Source organism: Plectrocnemia conspersa, unplaced genomic scaffold (genome assembly GCF_051122295.1).
Source record: "Plectrocnemia conspersa isolate PC_06_02 unplaced genomic scaffold, ASM5112229v1 ptg000014l, whole genome shotgun sequence".
Lineage (NCBI taxonomy): Eukaryota > Metazoa > Arthropoda > Insecta > Trichoptera > Polycentropodidae > Plectrocnemia > Plectrocnemia conspersa.
In genome coordinates, this window is record NW_028277178.1 from 26872153 (window position 1) to 26896351 (window position 24199).

The 24199-nt window shown below is 29.5% G+C and overlaps 1 protein-coding gene across 10 annotated transcripts in view; it reads right to left on the bottom strand.

The window, feature by feature from the left end:
- mamo (maternal gene required for meiosis) overlaps positions 1 to 14964 on the bottom strand; it is a 103174-nt gene extending 88210 nt beyond the window's left edge. For 5 of the 10 annotated variants that reach the window (XM_088203543.1, XM_088203541.1, XM_088203537.1 and 2 more), the window contains exons 1-2: positions 14859 to 14964; positions 11184 to 11472 (exon numbers count right to left, since the gene is read on the bottom strand). The gene's annotated coding sequence lies outside the window, so the exon portion shown is untranslated. Of the gene's footprint in view, positions 1 to 11183; positions 11473 to 12294; positions 12356 to 14699 lie in introns of those variants that run through there. The other 5 variants (XM_088203542.1, XM_088203539.1, XM_088203544.1 and 2 more) reach the window with 3 other exon arrangements.
- Between the last annotated feature and the right edge of the window lie 9235 nt (positions 14965 to 24199).

Sequence of the window (24199 nt, forward strand, 5' to 3'; positions counted from 1 at the left end):
TTATTATTGTGTGTATGTATGTATATCGCAACTAAACATGCGACTAACGTACGGTCCATTGACTCAAAAATTGCGTGCCCAACAAATGGCCGTCTGGACCATTTTTTTCGGACTCGCACAATACGATTTTGGAATAATATTCGCATAGAACACATAGATAATGAATGAACCGGCGGTTATGGCGAATTCTCTCCAATTACGTACCCGGAACTGAAGAGCTCTATGCCGTCTGCCGTCATAGACTGCTGCACAGATCCTCAACCTTTGGTTTTCTGTTACTTTTTTTAAAATCTGTTCCGTTCTACGTCATGACCCGTACCGTTAAATGCGGTCGCTCGGCAGAAAATTCGCAAATCGACGGCGAAGAAAAAATACAATCAGCTGCCATCATGGAGAGTGACTACTGAAGGACGGGACATAATTTATTATTATTTTAGTACTCAATTATGTCCTCCCAACAAGCAACAGAACTGTGCCATAAAAATTACCTCTTTAAAACGACCTCAATTTATTTTAATATATAATATAATAATATACCATATACAATTTAAATGCTAAAATTATCGAGTATTTTGCCATAGAGAAAGTATTACACAATATAGTGTTGAATTTGTTGAAAAAGTGACGGCATTATTTTTTTCTAAGCACTACAGTTCCATTGTTCAAATACAAAATATTCCGAGAAAATTTAGAAAACTTAAAACTTTTTTTATTCATGTTGCATTTTACAATGCCATCTACGCAAAAACAACTTCAACGCATCGCTTGAACATAAAGCACTCTAAAATACATACACGACTTTTTCAATTGCTTTTTTTCCTTGATTTATTCAGCAGCAACTCAAGGCTATTTCTTTGTGACATTTTGCGTGAGACGTGCCTAGGAAGAGTATAGAAAAAACAGTCTACAATTGCACTCCAATATTTGATTTACATCACAGTGAATACTTCCCACATTTCTTGTCTACGTTATAAATAACTGCCATTCATTGCGCGGATGGTACTGTCAGCTTTGCAATATTTCTTCAATTTTTGGTAATTATGCCCCACACAATTCCAAGTAATTTTACTGGTGCGTTACGAACAATAAGACCACGGTTTTTATAGATTTAATGGCAGACGAGATAATTTGAATACCAACACCGAAATGGTATGTTATGTTAGCATAACCTATCTAGAGCAATGAGAAACTAATTAACCTGTAGTTTTATTTTAAACATTTTATAACAAGGGCGTCCTAAAATCACGCAATAGTTCCTTTGAATGCAACAACATTTATTGTTAATTCACAAAATGAGAGATATGTAAAAAATACTAACATTATTTAAGGAATAAATAATTATTTATTTACGAAACTCAATTTTATTGCGACATATTAAATATCAGACAATGTCATAGATGATTTTAAAAAATAAATCTGGTGTTTTTTATATTTTATGGATGAGCCTTGGGGAAAGAAATAGTCATACGAGCTGAAATTGAAGCAAATCCAACGGTAACCATCGAATACTTATCAAAGGTCGGCATGTCATATTCTACTACCAAAATATGCTTTAAATATGTTAAATAAGAGGGTTTTTGGGTTATACATGAATTGTTTTATCACTACAGAACAATGAGGATCAACCCATGTATTTTTTTGCGAAAGAAATAGCAATTACAGCCATTTCTCATCAGATCAGATCATATGGGACAAAAATTGGGTGTGGCTATCTCATGCAGAAAGAACCCCTAAATTCGGATTGCACTCTATAAATGATTTTCTTTGTCTATGGTAAGATTCTAAATAAATTATTTATTTAGTGTTAAAACAAAGTAAAGCAGAAGTGTGTAGTAAAGTTGCGTTATGTAAAAAGTGACAAAAAAATATTTTTCAACATAACACCTTTGCAACCTTGGTTAGTTTATTTTATTGCAGCCTCCCCATATCCACTTTCCGACTACAACTTTCAATAAAGTGAAACATATTCAATTAACATAAATAAGTAAAATTGTATCTTTTTGATTGTTATATTTTTAAACCAAAAAATACTAAGTAATTAATTTTAAAGTTGAAGGAAGGCTACATAAAATGATAAAAGATATATAATGTAGAAAAAATTCGAAAATACTGAAAAATGTTACCCGAGTTTTATTGATTAAAACAACACTTTTGGGTACTTCTAATACTATTCATGATTCGTAATTTAATAAAACGGTTAGTTATTGTAGTTAAAATCGAGCATTAGAGTAGTTTTATGATTAATTTAATTAATTTTAAAAACCGGTTTTAGATCTAGAACTTAAAAACTTTAGTAAATACCATCAAGATCCAAGGCCACTGAAGACATAATTTTCAAAATAAGTGGCAAGTGAAAAATATCAAAAATAAAATAGTTTTTATTATGGTATGCCATTAAAAATATTTGATTAAATTATGCAATTTTATATTTTAGGTAATCTAGAATTAGAGAAAGATTAAGTAATAGTGGACAATTTATATTTATACGTTTTGTAATAATTTCAGTTATTCTATTTTAATCTATTTGTAGTATATATATTAAATAAAAAATATAAATAGATATTTTCAAACTGTTTTTTTTATTATAAGAATTAAAAAACAGATTTCTATAAATACTGTAGTTCAAAAACAGTTTTTTTTTTCAAAAGTCGTTTTTTAAAAACTCTACTGTTTTATAAACTGGTCGTTACATTTAAAAGTCACCAAATTATTATCATATATGATAATTATTCTTAAAAACTGACCATTTAATTTCTTGATTTTTTAAATCAAAAATCTAATTTGGCAATCTTATCAAGTATTATATATGTTAATTTTTTTAATTGACTAATACAATTATTTCAATTTCATTTGAAGTTGAATAAAAAAAATTTAACATACCACTAATTGTATTCAGACTTATTTAAAAAAAAAGATTTCAAAAACCTGAGTTTTTAAAAGCAAAATAAATTATTAACTATATTAAAAAAAAAATTATATTTATTTATATTTTTTTCGGGACAGAAATTAACAAAATTATTAAAAAAAGTTTAATTTTGATTAAAGAAACGTTTTACTTGACTATTAAATAAAAAATCCATAAAATACCCATAATATATTTTTTACATATTTTATTATTTAAAATACCATACAGTTTAATATTGTAAAATTTAAGAACTTGGCAGAAAAAAATGGTGGGTCGGTTGATTTAATAAGGCCAAAAACTAGGCAGTAACACTGATATCACAGCGGTATAGGACAACACATTATTTGGTGGACTTTGACGGGAAGACGACGACCGGTGGCGACTCATCCACCGATCTCCCGTTTTATTAAATTTCTACAACATGTAAATTATTGTAATGAACTACTAATTCAGCGACTTATGTGTCTAATTGTCACCCGTCACTAAATTTCCGCCAATAAAATAATTGTTTTCACTACGAGCTAGCTGCAACTCAGTTGAAGATCGATATTATCAATGTTCTAACGGACTGTATGCTGTATGATTCTGAGCTTCATGATGAAAATGGCATTTTTATACCAGTAGTTTAGAAAGAACACTGTCTTCTTAATATGAAAGTAGTATAGAATGACTGCCAGGGCCGCCAAGAGCGAATCCGGGCCGAAAAAAACTTGGAAGCTGAGACTAATCGCAAAGTTTCATCGAAGACTGTACAATCATAGGATACATTAGGATTTGCAAGATAACGATATATAATAAAATTGGTGGTATCGGTGGAATTCATCGAGAGCCGCCAATTTACAGAACTATTTAACGGTCACTTATATTAAAATATATAATATGTACGACTACTTCGATAAACTAAACGTTCATTACCATAAAATAAATGAAAATCATTCTAATCCTTTAATTAAAAAACTATAAACAAACTAACATAAAATACCTTTAAAAAAATCACTGGTTGATTGAAACGCGGATTTTTTTAGCCTTCAAAAAAAAAATTAAAAGGAGAATAAGTACATAAATTAAATAGTTATTCAAGTTAAAGGCCCAATGCTAAGGAACTAGAAAATAAAAAAATAAACACTGTATATAAGATGTAATAAAAAATTCATAATGCGTAAGGAAATTAACATCTCTTAACTCAGCAATTATATTTTTATTTTAATACAAAAGAGTAGAAATTAATATTTAATAAATACTAATTTTCTCTATTTTAACCAGATAATCAGCTACAAGTGTAACATTGAATATGTACGTATGTATACAATTTTTTAAAAAGTAGATACTTCTAAGAGCAAAAATATACTGCTCTTTTAGTTTGATGTGTAAAAAATACTAACAAGTTTTTTTTTATATTTTTTTTGGTGTAATATTTTACCACTTTGATTATAATTATTAAAATCAATATACAAATAATTATAAGTCGAATAAAAAAATAGCATTTAATACAGTAATTGGAGCTTGCAAGGGCGAATTACCGCATATACATAAGATTTTTTACGAAGCAACTCGCTGCGCTGTGGTTAATTGCCGCTTGACATTGGTGCTCTTAATATTTATGCATATAGAATAAATACTAATACTACACTACCCTTTCATGAGCTTACTCATTTCATACAAGTATAAACATTTCATTAAAAAGTAATTGAAGCAAAATTTAAATAATATTTTAATAACGTCTAATTTTATATACTTTAAAATACAAATTATGCAGTGCTGCAGATTCACTGCTCAAAGAACGATCTACTCAATTGAATTTTATACTTCTTTGAAATAGTGATGTGACTCATACCCAAATAATTTATTCTACGGTATTATAAACTTCTTTGTTGCTTAGTACTGTTTTGGCAAAATGTTTCAAGCGTGTCACGTTATCGGAGGATTTCCTGTTAATACACACATATGCGTGCACATTCTACGTCAACCGATTTAAATTGGATCACCGGCGTAGTTGTTTAATCCCATTTAAGGCTTTGAACCTTTGGTTGTAATAAAACTTCAGGTACAGAAAAAATGCGAGCATACGCGGGGCTTGCCAACATTCTCGCTCGTTAAAGAGTTAAGACATATAATACAGACAAATTATAAGGAAAATATAAAACAAAATCGACCAGAGCGTTTCCTGCCAACCCTATCGTTCATCGTTACTCTTTTTTATTGCGATAGGTGAGATAAGATCGCGGCTTAATGATCGGACGTCCTTTATTGTCTGGAGGTAGTTGTGTATTCAGTAATCGATTGATGCGAACTGCGTTTATTACACACCTTTATGGCTTAATTGTTTTGCAATCGTCGTTGTGAATAATCGATTCAGTCTTGACTTGTCATTATTAATGGAAAGGAAACCCGAGGAATTTGTTCGAAAAATATTGACACATTAAATTACTATGGCGGACCATTAAAACCCATTTTAAAATCTAAATAAAGTATTTTAAATAAATTTAATTAATATAATTTTAATGAGGGGAAGAAATATGTTATATTAACGCAAATGCGATGCGTAATGATAATTTTAGAGGAAATGAAAACAGGAAAATTTCGTTTGAAGAGTACTAACTACATAAGAAATTCAGAATATAAAGTTTAATATTTTTTTAATGAAAACACGTCAAATAATAAAAAAAAATTTAATCATCCTCAAGTGAATAAGTCAATCAGAAATAATAAATACCTACTAGTGAGTATTAACTACCAGACAGAAAAACTGTAGATATTTTGTAGTTCTGGCCGGTTTTTATTTTTAGCGCTTTTTTTTTTAATAAAAATTTGAGTCTGCTGCTATTTCGACATTATTTTTTAATTTATCACTTATATACGATTTAAACTAAAAAATTATTTTGTGATAATATTTTTTAAACTTCGATAAGTAACATGGTATAAAATCGTTTCCGGAATATACTTTTAGGTACATAAACTAAGAAATACTATTAATATGCGGTTACATTATCCTGAATAGATATGGAAAATTTAACAAAATTCAAAAGACAAACTCAAACAAAAATTGCGTGATTTCCCACATTACAACCACTCCATAACCCGACCTTGGCGCATGGTGATTAGACCCATGAGCTTAGTATAACCTTAATATGTATTTTAAAACACTAGCCGATTATCTCACAGCATGAGTTGAGTTCGCTTTTAATATTCTAAACGCCTCATATTTTATCTTTTAATATTTCCCTAATATTTTTTTAATACTGTGTCTAAAAAGTAAACTGAATATTTTTAGAATTAAAACTGGATTTTTTTAAATTTAAATAAAACAGATATATACTAAAATGCAGATATATTATCTAAGATAATTTTTCAAAAGATCCGGAAAATATTCTATATATCTATAGAATTGACATGCAATACTTTTAAGCAGCAAATTAAACAATCAGAAACTTTTTAATGAAGCGGTTAGTAATATTATCAATATGTGGTCAGTTAATGGATATTAACTTTGTCATAAATGGTCGGTAACTTTTAACAAACAGTAAAGTTCTAATTGCGGTTATTGAACGGTCATACACACATATTTAAATTATTAATATTTTTCGAAACACTATGTGTAACTTTGTATGAAAATATAAATTATTTTATTTTTAAAAAGCTATTTCATCTATAATAAAAGGTCCAAAATACCTGATTTTTTTAAATGTATTTTTAGAATAATAATATGTCAATAAATAATTTTTTAAATGTATATTATTTCATATTAGTGTCAAACAGTATTTGAAACATATAATCGTATAAAACTAGTAATTTATAAAATTAAGGTCGGCATAGCGTGGTCTATAAGGTCGAGAGTTGAAATCCAGTGACCACGAGTTCAAATCACAACAGCAGACTCAAAATTTTTATTTTTAAAAAAATGCGGCACAAAAACAGCTGCAAAATTACCACTATTAAAAAAAATTAAAATGCATAAATAATATTTTTAATTAATTAAATATATGTCACTGATTCACAGACTTTCTGTCTGGTACTTAATATTTAATATGTTTGATTGACTAATCAAGTTGGTACAGATTCATCCTATTGTAACGAATTGGGCTTACGCCTGCCAGGTTTTAACAGCATATTAAAAAAAACTTTAGATTTAAAAAAATAATTATTAAACTTTGATCTAGAGATCAAACAAAAATTCTAGGATGTATAAAAAATACATTGTGAACCAGAGAACACATTAAATTTTTATTTATGACTGGCGGGCTATTTCGTCTTTGGGGAATTTTGATAGAATATTTTTTTCAAAATAACTGATATACACGTCTAAAGGGGAATTTATGCACAGGTGTTTCACGTTTAAAAACATTTGTGTGGATTGATTAATGTATAATATAGTAAATCACTAACAAAATCAAACCTAAATTAATGTTTTAATAAATAAAGGCCATAACTTAAAACTTTTAGCAATCGATCAATAACCGTTTTTCAAATTTTGAAATGAGTTCATAAGTGATAACCTTTCACTCAATTTTTTTTAAACTTTTCCCTGATTTTAATTCACGGCACTATATTTTCACATTTTGCTTGTTTATAATATTATATTGCTATTAACAGAAACAATTTAGTAATACATTTAAAGAACAGATTCTCCCTCTCTCTCACAAAAGAAACAGAATCACTAATCAAACATTGCGTGGCCATTTTAAAAATATAAGACTATTAAATGTTATAACATTTAATAATCTTATATTTTAGATTAAATTTAAAAATAATAGTATATACTATACTTAAAGGCATTATTGGTCAATGCTTCTAGGAAGACCCGTGCACTAACGGACAATTCACAAATTAAAAAAAATACTACTGATTTTAAAAGTGTTTAAGTACTACAAATCCAGCACAGAATTTTAAAATTTTCAATTTCTGTATTAAAAAATCTTAACAGAAAGTAAATTGTATATTGTCATTTTACGGATTATTTAAAAAGAGCTGTGTTGGGTATATAATTTTGCTTAGTTAACGGTCAGTATTTTTAATAAATAGTTATATATATTTTGACCAAAAAAACTATGCGTTAATAGATAGATGGTTCCGTAAAAATCGTTTTAAAAATATTTTAAAACACGAATCACAACTAATAATTAAACTAGTATTGTAAAAATGTATGTTGATATTTTTTTATAACGAGTTAATAGCCGTATTTTGAACTTTACTGTAAGAATTTACTAACCTTTTATGAAGAAAGGTACTATGCAATTATCATAATAATGATTATTTATTATTAATAATACTAGCCGTTTCATTTAAAGTAACTTTAAAACCTTACGGTCATTGACTTTCTAACATTAAAAACTTATGGACATTTAGATAATTATCTACACATATTACTCTAAAATTTTTAGACACTTAATATTTTTTTTAAACAATAATCAGCAATCAAAAAATTTTCAGATACATTTAAGTTGCAATATTTTTTCTAATACAAAACAAGTTGCAACATTGATTTTAACGCCTGCACTTTTTTCAACGACCAGGTGTTTAATTTCGTAATTGCTCAGTAAAAAAATACTGATTTGGCAAATTCAAGTAAAAATAGCGATATCTAATATTTCTGCAATTTATAATCAGTTTATTTTTGCTATATACCTACTAAGCTTATAATATTTAACCCTATGTAAGCCTATGATATTATTATATTTTCTCCCACTTTAAAAAAAATGTTAAGCAAATATTTTATCCATACAAAAAAAGTACGCATATTTTTGGATATTAAGATGCATTACGTTCACCTATTAAGATTTCACACAGATTAATTTGCTCGTAATCCATAAATGCTTACCTGAGCCATCAGCTTAGCACGTGAGAATATACTAAAAAGAAATCGGCGTAACGGAGATCATTATTTAGAGCGAAAAAAGCGTACGTTATGTGTGCGAACACATACGACTCCATATTGAAAATGGCTTTAGATACATTTAGTAATTATATGTCTACTTTTACATAGATACTCAAATGTAATATATGTAACCAAGCCCAACGGTAGACAAACTATATATAATTTTACAGATGAACCAAGGTGACTCATTATAGATACCAGATAAAAAACTAAACAATTTGATTTAATTTTAATACATGAAATTTGGATTTATGCGATTTCATTATCTGGTATCTGCAATCATGAGTCATTTTTGCAACATCTTAAACGGGAAAATGAAACTATTCATGGCAATTTAAAAATGTGGACGGAGTAAAATATATAGCAAAAAGCTGTTATGCCATTAGTAGATCTTGTCTAAATGTGCAGATCGACTTGAAGGTCACAAATGTGATGAGTAATACAAAACTGACGCACAATAAATTTGTTTAATATAATAAAAAAGTACATATATGTATTCGTACCAATTCAAGATGTTCTTTACATGTCACACAAAAATATGAAAAGGTCAATGCCATGAAATATTCTCTCTATTATGCTATAGATCCTTATTAGCATAAAACTAAAGAATTAATATCTTTCCGAATCATTAATTTAGATTTAGTAATAAACATAGGTTGGCAAAATATATCATATGAAGACTTTGAAAATAATCAGCCGAATGCTTAACTGAAAGGCTTGCACTTTGCACTCTTTACAAAATTAAGAGACTGATTCCACGCAAAATCTTTTTTGAAAGATGGACCCTTCTAAATTAAGTTCGGAGAAGTAAAGATAAAACTTAAATATCGTCAGGTATGCTTCAGGGTAGCGTTCTCGTATGTATACTGTATTTATTATTTACAATAGATGTTCCTCAGACTTCACAAGAATTGCTACATCCGAAGATACTACGATAATGGAGTCTGATTTTGACTCAAAAATAGCATCGAAGAGACTGCAAGATCAACTTTCAAAAGCTGATGAAACCAAATCAATATTTGTTACATTTAAGCTGAATAAATATACATGTCCTCTGATTTAACGGGAAATGAAAACCATAAAGAAACTCCCCAAACTGATCTGGAAAACTCATATTTAGAACAAAAAGAAACATCTGGGATTTCAGGATTATTATCGGAAAATAAAATGATAATGTATATAACTTTATCATAAAACTCAGACTTGGGGTTGGACAACATTCTTGAGAGATCCAGAATAAATTCCTAAGGTTGATGACCAGTGTTCTTTGGTTTAGGCCTAACAATTATATATTGACTGCAACTATGTCAGTTAAAAAGAAACAATTACAAAATAATAATAGATTAAAAATTCACCAAAACATATTGGCAAGTAATCTGCTAAGTGACAATGTTATAACTAAGCATAGACACAAAGTAAATTTGTTAGAACTAACAAATAGATTTAATTAACATAAGCAATAACATGACCACTAATAAAAGTACTACTAACTAACTTATAATAAGATAGAGAACAGACTATAATTTTATGTAATATTAATTATTTAAAGGAAGCATCCAATCAAATACTTCCTACGTCCCATTTTTATTTTTTAAGTAAAAAGACTGCATTTTATTAACATAAAAATATTTTTTAATAGATAATAAGTATCTTTTAAATTTCATGGTATGAAAATGTTAACACATTCTTGATTCCCATAAAACGGTATAGTTAATTTGTTATTAACCTATGGTTTTACATGTAGTAATGATAGCGACAAAATATATTATTTTGGCTATTTTAAGTAGCTTAAACTTGCATTGAAGTTTTAAAATGATTACGCTATAAAAGCTTCTATCATATATGTTTTATTATAAGCATAATAATATTGTTATTGCAAAAAAATTATCACGTGTTACTTTTTTCAATATTTATTGTGAAAATCAATAATTATTATATAAAATAAAAATAAGTGAAACGTATCAATATTTAATTAATAACGTTGACGTATTAGAGATGATTAATCAAGTCGTGATCAATAATTCTGATTAATGTACGCGATATTAAAAAAATAAATAAAATAAGTTCGAGGTTGGGAAAATATTTGATGATATCCCTAAACAGATCAACAGGTTGCAATTAAAATAAATCATTCAAGAAAAAACATTTTTCTTAACAGTAACTACTATAATAATTATATTTAACAATCACAATTATGCTCATCCTCCTTTATGATCGACAGCCACGAAAGCCATAAACCCCTTTCTTCAAAGAGCCCCAATATCATATGGCATATAAAATAATTAAACTCATTTTTTCAGTCGAGTGATTATAAGAAAACCTTATCGCATAATTGCCATATTCACTAAAACAACAGGTGCCTAAACTACAATAACAAACTACAACTAAAACAAATAAAGATCTTACCTGTTCAGCGCCGAGCAAGTAGTCTCCATTCAATGCCAATTATCCGCAGTACATTTTATCACACAACTAACTTCCAATATTTTTGCACAGACCGTTGATAGTTAAATTCGGTTTCAATCGTTTGCGTACTTCACCCGGCGAAATTTCATTATATCATAATTTTTATATATTATACACGTTTGCTAGTTAAAGTTCGAATTACGTTTGTTTGTTGGTAAAAACGCAACACTTATATTCATTTGCAATGCTTTGCTTAATCTGAAGTGTTACAGCATTCTTGGTAAAGCAACTGAAAACAAAATCGTTCATAAAGTACACGGTTTTATATATTATATATGTCTAAATAATTATTATGTTTAATGTGTGAGGTGGTGAAAGCTCATCCTTCTCTTGCACTGAACTTTCAAATACATTCATTCATTTCAACTATCAATATAAATAATAAACTGTTGATGATTCACATTGTAAATATGTAAGTTTCATATATCAAAGATTTAATTTCAATATTAATAAAATACAAGATACGTAATATTACGTGCGTGTATAAATGCCTCCGAATTCATACGAATTTATTATATACAATTGTAATAATAGGCCGATGACACATATCATGCCGCCAGGCTATTGTCTCTCACGTGAACATTCGTGCAAAAGAGTCACTAAATAATAAGTCACATTTAATTGAGTCGTATGAATGTGGTATATGAAAAAATAAGAAAAATGGGAAAAGCGCAGGCAATGTCTTATTTTTTTAATGAAATAGACTAGTCAATATAATGTTTCATTATGTTTTAATTAAAATATATCTGAAGATATGCTTGAAAAATAAACATGAAACAAGTTTTAATCCTTTTTTCAAAAATCTAAATATGACCATGAAAAACTTATGGTATAAAATAAATAAACATATTTACATAATTATTTATAAATATATTTTTATGTATTATTATTGTTGTTGATTGCGATTGTATAAATAGAAATAGTAAATGTATAATATTGATATAAATGGCGATATCAAGCTGTAGTGTGAATATGAAATAGGCATATGTTGTATTAAATAATATTAATAACGCAGTCTTAATAATAATAATATCGCTTCATGTATTTTTACCAAAATTCAAAGACTCAAACATTTAAGACACGTCTGCTCGCTCCTGAATCTACGCGCGACTGATCGAAATTGCTTCGAATCATTTCTGAATTGCATCGTACATGCAAATCGGCGCTGCAATATTTACAGTTTTATTAATTGCCCAGAACCTCAGTATCATGGCGTGTTATAAAATAATTAAATAAAAAAAATTAATCTATTCATCATATTTATATGATAAGATACAAGAAAAGGATATTATGAGCAAGATGCCGCGTATCCTTTAACATCTTAGTGCTACAACCGTATATTTTCGAGTCTATAATATGCGTGAAATCTGATGGATTTTTCGTTAATTTACTATGCAATTGTCCAGACGTAGTGCGATTAGGCGCAGTTGGTCCGGTCACTCGTGACAGGCCATCTGTCCTTGTGCTCTTTTTGCACGGATGCGATAGTCAGATACTATATGTACATTGAATCACACCATTGTAACATTACGTGATCGACAACGAGCACTATAGTTGAAGTGGTGATGACCAATGCTCGTAATAGTGAAGCCTCCGAAAAGAGTGATGTTTCATACAAGCGACTCTGACTCTAAGGGTTGTAAATTATAAAAGTGACATAAATATGGAGGAACAGATTAAAATTTGAATAAGTACTATATTTAAAATGATATACATATAAGTAATTATAAGAATGTATTTCTATTTACTATCACAGTTTTAAATCAAAGAAACTTATGATCCGTTTATGATCCTTGCAATAAATTAGCTGCAACATATCAAAGTAAGATATATATTATTATATACATACAATAATTATATGTATGTATCAAAATTATGCCATTATTATTCAATCTCAAATAGGCTTAAAATTCGCAGTATCGAATTGTCTATATTGATTAAAATAACCAAAGTAAATAACTGCACGAACTTGAAGCAAAAATAAAAGCAATCGCGAAAACAAACAAAAACACGGTTATCCGATAACCTGCGTTTTATTATAACACATATTGATGTTTTTTCTATTTGACAACAATAAAAAAAAACAATAAAGACAGTAAATTACCGAGTATAATAACGCATATACGTTAGATAAGCCAGTTTTTATTGTATCATTATTAATGGCGTGTATGCGATTTTACGACGACTTTACGAAGATTTTTTAAAGACACAAAAACAAAAATTTGTTAGTTTATCTTATGAGTGACACGCATAAAAGTAGCCCGAATATTGATTTTACCGACGGATATGCGATTTTCACGTGAGACTACAATGCGAAAATAAAAAGATTAGCTATCGCCTATTATTTAACCTATCGCATGCCAAACTATTACAAAATTGCACTATTTTAATTGACAAAAAAATATAATGTTACATCTGATTTTTTTTATAATATAGCACAGAATGTGATCTAAAACTTTAAATAATTTAAAATACCGTCTTCTATGCATAATAAACCATAACTAGTATTTTAATTGTAAGCCATGTATTTCTGTGTGAAAGAGCCAAAAATAGTTTAATAGATTAATTACAATAGCAACGTAAAATAACGAGTTTGTCAGTTATAATTAGAAATGCATACAAATATGTTAGGACCAGAAAATTTGCATATAAAGTACTACTTTTTTAATGACATATTTAATTTTGTGCGTATGTATATCAAAAATAAATTGTTCGTTGCATTGCTATTTTTTGGTTCTAAATTGAAGATTGACACATTGAGAAGCGTAAAATTTAAAATACATATGTACATAATATTATTTATTATCCACATGAAATACAGCAATCTAAACAAATACTATGAACCGGAATAACGTAATTCATACGATCCGAGGTTAAAAATCAAGCAAGAAAATCGAATTTTTATATTTAATAAAATCGTGGTTATACTGCATGGTGACATATGAGATTGAGTTTTGTTGCAATGTCTAGTATTTGAATTAACGCATAGTTTGAAGCAAAATTATATGATTGAGGATGATAAATAACTACTTTCAATAGGAAATGTTTTATGATTGGTTGCTCTTAATGACAATGAAGTTATCATTTTTTTAGGATTACTTGATATTTTAGATTATTGATTAATTTTAGCTCAAAAATAAAGTTAGCAAATATTTTAGTTAATTTTCAATCAGGCTTGAAAATATTGAGCTTTAAGCTCTAATAACTAGTTGGTTTAGCTTAGTGCGTATAAACATATATGATGGAGGTTTATTTACATTATAATTATTGGTTTGTAACGACACATGTTTTAATGCATTGTGTGAAGATTAACGTATTTTCACGTTCACGTCACAAGTTTTGAAAAGTAGTTTGTTTGGCACGTTCATAACAGTTTGGCAGTTCGTATCAACACCACTTGCACGTCATCAAAGCACACAAATTGCACTAGCATCATCATCGCCAATCACGCCTTACCTTTCTTCAACTTGTCACAACACCACCACCACCACCACCATCGCGGGCGTCAATCGCCACGCTGCCGGCTCGTGTAAAGTGTTAAAAGTGGACGCGGCTCGGGGGTGCGTCGCGCATCGGCTCTCGTTTTATATTTATCAGTCAGTTAGGTGTGTTTACCTCGCGGCGGCGGGCCCGGGCCGCGTGTCGACGAGCTCCGTCCGCCGCGGAGGCCGCCGTCCCACTGTCTGCAACTCCGACAGACGAGCTCCCCCCTCGTCCCGCGTCCGCTCCCACTCCGCCGCGAATCGGACGGGGCGCATGCGCGCGCCGGTGCAGTTTTCCACGGCCGCCAGGAAGTGCACCGTGGACTTTTCCGACGACCGACGAAATAATCGATGTCTGGGCGGCGCGACGCACACGAACGCACCGTTCGGTGTGTGTGTGAGGACGCAAGAACCGCCAAACTCAAGAATCTATCCTCTATGCTGCGAGGGTGGGGGTGGGTGCTCGGCGTTGCGTCGCGGGTGTGAGTGGAGGTGGAAGCGTGCGTTTTTGTTGCGTTCAAATTAACCCTCGCGCGTCATGCCATAAACCAGGGATGGCCAAAACGCGAACAAATTTTAAATCGCCCGCAGAAGTAAGTGTTAAATAAGTTTGAAATAACATTTTCATTCATTTCTTATAAACGATTTTTAACGGTTTTTTTAAATATGTAAACAAGAGAATATTTTATTAATTTCAAGCAGCATATAATCAATAAATCTTGTATAACGATCTCTATATTGCACATGTATTTTACCAAATTGAAATGATAGAAAGTATTTCTTTGTAAATATTACCTAATGTTTGGAAATCTGTCAAAACGTTTATTCCTGAGATATCTTGACTTTTAAGCGTATAAATGCTACGAATCAAATCACAGACGACGCTGTTTTAACCTTGTAAATCTAAATTCAACAAACTTGGTTTTATTGTGAAATCAGTAAAGAATATTAAGTCACATAGATAATTTTATTCAAGTAGATATTAATGATCATCTCCTCCTTCTCACAGGACCGCTAACAGCGAATCCGGGCCCTCTAAAAACAATAATTTCGGGCTTCTCGGCAAAAATGGCAATGTTCCGCTTTTTTTATTTTTTGTATAATATGTATAAAAAAGGGCTAAAGGAACATACACCTGAAATATATCAGTATATAGGTACATTTCAAACAACTGTAGTTTAGTTTAGATTCATTATATGAGGTAGTATAGTATATATATTTCTGCTATTAATTTTATTTTTAAGCGCCATTTAATCAAAATTTAACAGTTCTGTAAATTTATTTGCATCTGATTGAATATCCACATCTTGAATGAATTGAAAATAAATTGAAATAGAATTTAATTTTTCTGAAATCAATAAATCTATTTTTTTAATCTGTATTTCAGACATGTGTTTTTCTGAGTTGAAATGACACTAAATATTTTTTTGCAAATATTCCTTAATGCTTGTAATTCTGTCAAAACGTTTACCCCAAAATTTTAAATCAAAATTAAAGCTTGTATTTAAACGCGGAAATTCTACTAATTAAAATCACGACTGTACTGTTTTTACCTTGTAAATATAATTTTAACGAATTTAGTTATCCTGTGAAGTCACACAACCAATTTTGGACAAGTAGATTTTGATAACAAATCTCGAAATTTTTGCAAAAGCTGCGGTTTTATCATATTACACCTGTTTGTAAAATCTTTAATTTTTCGTCTCTGTCATTTGAAAAAGTCGCCGTTAAAAATATTTTCCTCTAACCGATTGAATAATTTTAAGTGGAATATTGATTATACTGTTTATGTTAAGTCTCTTGTTATATAAAATAAGAAATAATTCAGTGATAGCGCAAAATATTTTTAAAAAAATCGTTATTTTTACATAAAGCAATTAATTCATTAACGAGGCTTTGATTGCAATAGCAACTGTATCTTGGTTACACATTAATTGAACCTAGCAAAATATCGATTTCTTGAGCTCTCCGACGTAATGAAATCGCCCAACGGTTATTTTTAAAAATATAATAATCTGCAAAGATCATTCTAATAAAAATTAGCAATTGTGCAGTACAATCGACATCCGTTGATTCGTCAAATTGTAAGGAAAATAACATATATTCATTAATATATCATGAGTCGTTTATTTGCATTTCGATATTATTGTATATCTTGCATGTGTTTTTTTATTTCGCTCTTGTTTATGATGTGTTTGTAAATAGTGAATCCGCAAATTCAATTAAAGCGTCTTTAACAAATTTTCTCTTAAAAAATGAAAGCAATTGTTGCGGCCTTAGATATTGGCTTCAAAAACATATATTGCGTAATTAATTGCAACTATTTGAAACTCAGATTAAAATTTTATATGTAACATGTTGAAATAGCGCTTCAAAACGCCATATATCAGATAGCAACATTTCCAAAATATTTTCGGGATTGATCCGAGACTGTTTTTTCTAGATTTTCTTTTAGAATTAACCATATGAAACTGAATGTAATATTTATTTATTTTGCTGCATTAAATGCAGTAGTCAAATTACTGATAATACAATCTATAAAAACATTAAATTTATTTAATTCAGCTGGTGCTGTTTTTGCTATTTCAATATTTCTTTGCTTCTTCCTTGAGTATTTGATCTGAATATTTAGATCGAATACCTATTCACTGTTACTAATTTACATTCGCTGAATATTTTCTCTTATGACTAATATTTTTGGAACGTTTAAGATGCAATACAGTCAACAATAATTTGCAAACAAATTTTAGCACAAACGGAGCCGCGTCAAAAAACTACAATCTGTCCCTTTGAATAATAATGTTTATTGTGAAACTACTACCTATAAGTGAGTGCATTTGAAGGCAATGTTCCGCTCCTTTTATTTCTTGTATATATAAAAAAGGCTAAAGGAACTTGTACCTAAAATAATTCATTACATACATCTTAAACAGCTATTGTTTAGTTCAGATTCATTATTTGAGATCAATTTTAACTTTTTTTATAAATATATTCTTACTATAATCTTTTTCAGAGTCAAGCCCCGGGAATTTGTCCACTCTTCCCCCCATCCCTCTCGGCAGACCTGGTTGTGGGTAGTGTTAAGGAACGTAAGGTATTTATAAACAGTATTGAAAACGAAAGGCTTAAAACTTATTTATTTAATCAAGACTAATTGAAGGACTCGTATTTTTTGGGTCAGAATTTTAATACGGTTGTAGTCATAATTTATATTACAATATCAGAACACATCGGTTAAAATATAAGCGGCCAGAATAAATATAAGATGGTTATAATTTATATTAAATAGTTAAAACCAGGGTTTTTTCTTAAAATAGTACCGGAACAAAAAATTTAAAGTATCATAATACTTACATTATTTTAGATATGTTAAATCTAAAATTAAACGAACAAATATAAAGACTAAAAGTAAAATAAAATTGTAAATCATATATTTGAGTAAAAGTTTATAGGGATTTCCAAAGTTTCGTCCAATTCTCGTCTGAAAAATTGTCCCGTTTTATTTTAGTGTATAGTATAGTGTCTATAGCCTAACGTCGTCCCCTGAGAAACCACAGATCAACGTATTTTGAAGGATCGAAAAGTGAGAAAGGTGGTCCGACAACGTTTGATGAACAAAAGTGCCAAAACTGTTTTGGTCTTCAACGAAGCTCTTGTAATATTTAGATTAATTTGCGAAAACCAACGTTCACATTCACTTGAAGAAATGGGAATAGAATTCAAAGCATATATCAAACGCAATGTTTCTTCAGGATGTCTTTTTGAGAATGTATTCGCGGAATCCATGAATCTCTTTCGTTTAGTGGTATTCTGAGTGACATGTTTCTAATTTCCATCTCTCCAAATATCAACTGAACATCAATATCTTCAGCTTAATATTTTTAGTTAAGTACGCGCGTGAAATATTTTTTTAAGATTTTCAAAATCTTTTGATTTACCAACTATCCTAAATGAAGATAAAGGCAGTAACATAAAAGTGTCTAATTATGGGCTTACACCTGGATTCCAAGCTTAAGTTTAATAAACATACATTGAATTTTTGCTCTAAAGAACTTGCCGCCATCGCGGCCCTTAGACCGATTTTTAATATAAAAAGCGCGCTAACTATAAAAAAATACCATTTGTTATTTATTCTGACCCTGAATAATATATTTGTGCCCATTATTTATTTTAGTTCTGATCGTATGTTAATATTATTTTAATTATTTGATATTTATTTTGACCCTGAATAATATAATTATGACCAATCTGTTAATGAAATTGACAAAACAGACCTAGATATGATTTTTATTCTAACCCAAAGTTGATTTAAATTCTGACTATTTAATTTGTTAACTGAATACAGAATTTCGAGAAAATTTCTCATACCTGAATTATATTATTTATACGCATATTTATTGATTATACGTACTTAATATATTTGCTTATTAATGGGTTTTATGGTATTTTCTAGTATTCCATTTTCACGTTTTTAAAGTTAATAAAGCTTAATTCGATTTTTAATATTTTATAACTGTATAATCATTAAAAAAAATTTTCCATGACTGTTGAAAATTCTTGTTGAAAGTTATTTTTGAAATAATCGGTTTAAAATTTTAGTTATTAGTTGAAAGTATTTTTTAAAATACAGATACAGTCAAAAATCAAATTGTAAAAAAACAACATAAAATAAATGTATATATTAATAGTCGAGAAAAAAAATATACAATTTTAGTTTATAATATTCGAAAGTTGCTGATATTTTTTTAATTAAATTTTTAAAAATTCAGTTCTCTTGCCAAAGAATTATACACAACTCTTGGAAATATTGGCATTTGACCTTGCGCTAGCTACCCTCTTTGTGAGCGTCATATGAATAACGCCAATATTGCAGCATTGAAAGTATTGAACATAAAACTTTTCTTGGCCGCTCAAAAGAACAACAGTCTGTGAAACCTGTTGATATTTCACTTTATTTATACACATATTAGCATATTAAATTTATGTATTACGTCGATAAAAAACAATTATTATGACGTATACTAATAGACATAAATCTATTATACTTTTTGTAATGTAAACTTTCTAAATAGTCATAAAATATGCTCTGGAACGAGTGTAAAAAAATATGTTGATATATTAATTTTTACGTCGCTTTGAAAATATAGTTTTCAACGATGATTTTATAATCAGGCGCAAATTAAATTGTATTAAGAGGCGTAAATTATGGGTGTACGTGCGAATCTTTTCAAATACTTGCATGTGTATTTTTAATTGGATTTCCAGAAAATTATAACAATTAAAATTAATTTTGATTTGCAAAAATGCACCTGCATTTTAATGAAATCTAAGCATTATATTGTGGTGTGTCATATGTAACTGAATCCTACTGTTTTTCTCTGAATACATATAAATGAATCATCAATGTGAATTTAAAAGTATTTTATGCTTATATTTTACGAAAAAAAATCCAGCGCAAATTTTTTTATAATTAATTTATAAAAAATACCATATTTTAGAATTATTGATTTAGGATATTGGCTTTATTTTAATTCAGTGTGGTGGCGCAGACTCCTGATTAATCCTTTAAGAGAGGGCCCCACTCCGTGGAGGCAACTCAAAAGGCTGCTGTCTTGGTGGTAGCGTTCTCAATAGAATATTCAACTATTGCCAGATTTTCAACTTATATACATATCCGAATAATTGCTCAAATATTCGTTTATACTATCTCTAATAAAATTTAAAAAATCTTAAAATGAAACAATTTGCATACTTGAGCAGCACTCGTTTTTTCTTTTAATATACCCGAGTAACTAGTGCCTCTCCAAAATTCGCAAAATTAATATAAACAAAATATTGGAAAGGCTACTCTTTAATATGGTTAAACGCTTATCTCAAATACAGGTGAGCGTCGCAAATTTTTGTAAAGTTTGTTATACTTTTTTGTATTTCTTGTCTCAAGAATCAAAGATTTTATTTCAATTAGTGCAATAAATTGTTCACAGTTAATTTATTTCTAGTTATTTAATTGATATGCAAATTTGCACAAAATAAATGCCAATACATATCTGATTTTATGTATATTTAATTCGTTCCAAACATTATTAGCTATTGTATATATAATGAATTCGATACAATTATGTAATTGGAATGTTATATGCATTTTTCTGAATTAATTCATTCGCAGCTGATATTAATTAAGTCTCGTGATTTGTAAAAGCAAAAAAGAGTATTTACTATGACCGAAATTCGCAGAATTCTTTCGTTGAACGAAACAAAATGTTTAAACTGCCCAATCTTTATTATCGTTTAACGCTTATCTCAAAAACAGGTATGCGTCGCAAATTTTTGTTGTTTTAAGACGCAAAGATTTTATTTTAATCAGTTCAATAATTCGATCGCAGTTGATTTATTTCTAGTTATTTATTATATATGCAAATTTTCAAAAAAAACAATTCCGATACATTTGTTTTTGCACTGATTGTTTAAATAAACGAATGTCGGTATAAGCCGAGAAAAAGATACGAATATCAATTTTTTATTCAATATTCGAATAATTAAAAACTTTATTTGGTGGAGTGTGTGGTTGAAACCCACTTTTAAATATGCCATAAATCCTGGCGAATGGTGTCTTGCTGTGGTACTGGCCTACAATGGAAGCTTAAAAGTTATTGGTTTAAAGAAACATTCCAACCAGGCTAAGAAAAAAGCGAGTGCATGGTTTTCACTGCATGGTCGACGACCCAAGATCAACTGTTTGGCGTGGCTCATAGCTGTTCCTACCCCTGGCATTTTTTAAAATGGTAGAATTTCTCGAAAGTACGCAGAAACGTTTGATAAGATACGATTACTATACTCCTTAGAAATGTTTTATCACAATCTCTCTCTTTAATTAGTTTCGAGAAACATTCCTATGTATATCTTATAAATTATCAAAATAAAGGTTAATTTATAAATGTTGAAATATCTCTAAACCAGGTGTATGTCGGTTACCTGTATTTAATGAAAATGATAAAATTTTCATGTAAATCCAATTCCACTTAAATAAATTTATTTTAAATGCAAAGCTTAAAATGACTCTTTCGACAACCCTGACTGTGACGGATGTACATATTTGAAAGAAAACCATACAATATCATCTAGTTTCAAAAAAAATATATAAAATTCAATCATTACTTGCAACAAAATGACTATAAAAAAATGATGACCGAAACGCTTAGCAGCAGCGATCACTTATCATCATAGCCGCAGTGTTTCCTAGTGCAACTCAGAGCAACCCGTCATGACTGGTCATGGCATGTTAATCATGAACTTATCAGCTCAGCTCTAGTTTTTTTTTCACTTCTTCTTCTACTTGTTCGTCGATGGCGCATTATTAACTATTGTTTGTGGCGCATGCGATTATTGCACGAGTGAGGCAACAGTCGCATAAATCTTAAAGGCTCCACGCTCACGATGCGAAATCATGACTCATGATGTCCTTTCCTCCTTTCGCAAGGTTACTCTATTGCTCCGCGTGGTTCCCACAGACCGTCGCACCTCTTCGATCTCATCAGTGGTCGACAAATGGTCGCAATGTGTCGTAAATATGCCTTTATGACTAGCAAAAGGTGCGGCGTAAAAAGGGGGGATATAATAAGTTTTGGAAAAGAAGAGCATAATAAAAAGAAAAAAATAATCTAAAGATGAAGATGAACTCTTAAACATATAAGGGATATTCATAAAATTAATAAATTGAAGCGATTTTTTTATTGCACCATAAACAGCCGATTTCATGTGATGTGCTAGTGCTTTTCAAACCTTAATTACAGCAACGTGTACTGTGTTTAAAATATTAATTCCTAATTACTACCTGTCAATGATGATGTAAACCAGTAAAAGGTGATAAAACTGTATTGCTTTAAAAAAATACCAGGAGGAATTTTCGTTGTAATAGATTACTCATTGTCAGTAATGAATTTATTTAAAAAATAAGAGAAATAATCGCATTAATATGCGTTTAACAATCGATAAGCTTATTGTCTAAACTCTTCTTTATGAAACAGTTATGTATTCGTGTTTTATATTGCTATGAAATTTAAAGCAGGAATAATCTTGGATGAGGTCTGCATATTGCCTAAGTGTTAACCAAGCAAAATCTGTGAATTTACAATGTGACACTTTCTAATGAAAGAACTTAATTTATTAGCTTAGTGCGATCTATAAACTGTTTTGAACTTCTGACACTGTACAATGTCGTATCGGTTCCGTACCGCGATCGCATTGAATAGCATTAAGTAGATTGCGTTTTGCGCATAATTAAATCCACACCTACATTTTATCTATTGAATTTCGCACTAGCCACCTATTTATTTAACAATAATCGCGTTTAATGCCGCTATGTCGTGTCGCTGTGTGGTCACGTTTTTAACTCACTTTTATTGTTAACGTTTCGGACACAATATTTCAGTTATAGTCCGCAACGAAATGATAATATTGCCATACTGATTCTTAGAATTAACTGTGATAATCAGATAAAAATATGTGTATTCATCATAAATTACAATCTTATTTTTTTAAATATAAATATTTTAAGTAGGTGAAACATCACTATTACATTAAATTTAAAATGAGATAGTGATTTAATTTGCAGCTTATCAATAATAACAAGGTAATTTATTCGTAATGAATTTGTTAATTTAAACTGATAACTTCAATTAAGGTAATTGACATCATTATTGTATATAATTAGCACATATAATATATAAACAATAATATTTATATTTTGAAAGTATTATTTGTCAACTTATTTAATTTAAATCTGGTAATATATAATCGGACTACTTTTGAGAGCACTATAAATTTTCAACAAAGAAAATCAGATGCAGGCTTAAATCATAATATAATAGTTATAACTAGGGATTCCAATCCCGGGCCAAAATTTTGATCCCGGGATTTCGGTATTGCAATAAGTCGATCCCGGGATCCCGGGACCAGTCCCGGGATAATTTTCCTGTTATTTTATCGATAAAAATAATTTAAAATGAATAATACAATATATTTTAACATCTCTTTTTTATAACGTACAATGTATAAAGTACATATAATTTTAGTCTTGGGCTAAAAATAGAAAATAATATAATAAAAATAAAAAAGGGAAGGTCTAATATATTTATTTGAGACGATAAAAATTTAACTTTTGACAATGTATGTACATATGTACATTCATAGACACAATTAATGGAAAACATTATTTTGAATACAACTCACGAAGTAACATCAAAGCATCAAGCGTTTCATCATTTAGCCTTGATCTGATTTTGGTTCCTAAGCAGCCTGCTGCTGAAAAAGCACTTCAGACTCACAGCCTCAAAGATTCACAGATGACACGTGCAACTTGCGCAAGTTTGTACACGAAATATAACTATTTTGACAATTTTAATTCGATTGTGCTTGATAAATCAATCAATCCAAAAAATTCGGGATTATGTTTTATAGTCCCGGGACTCATCGGGT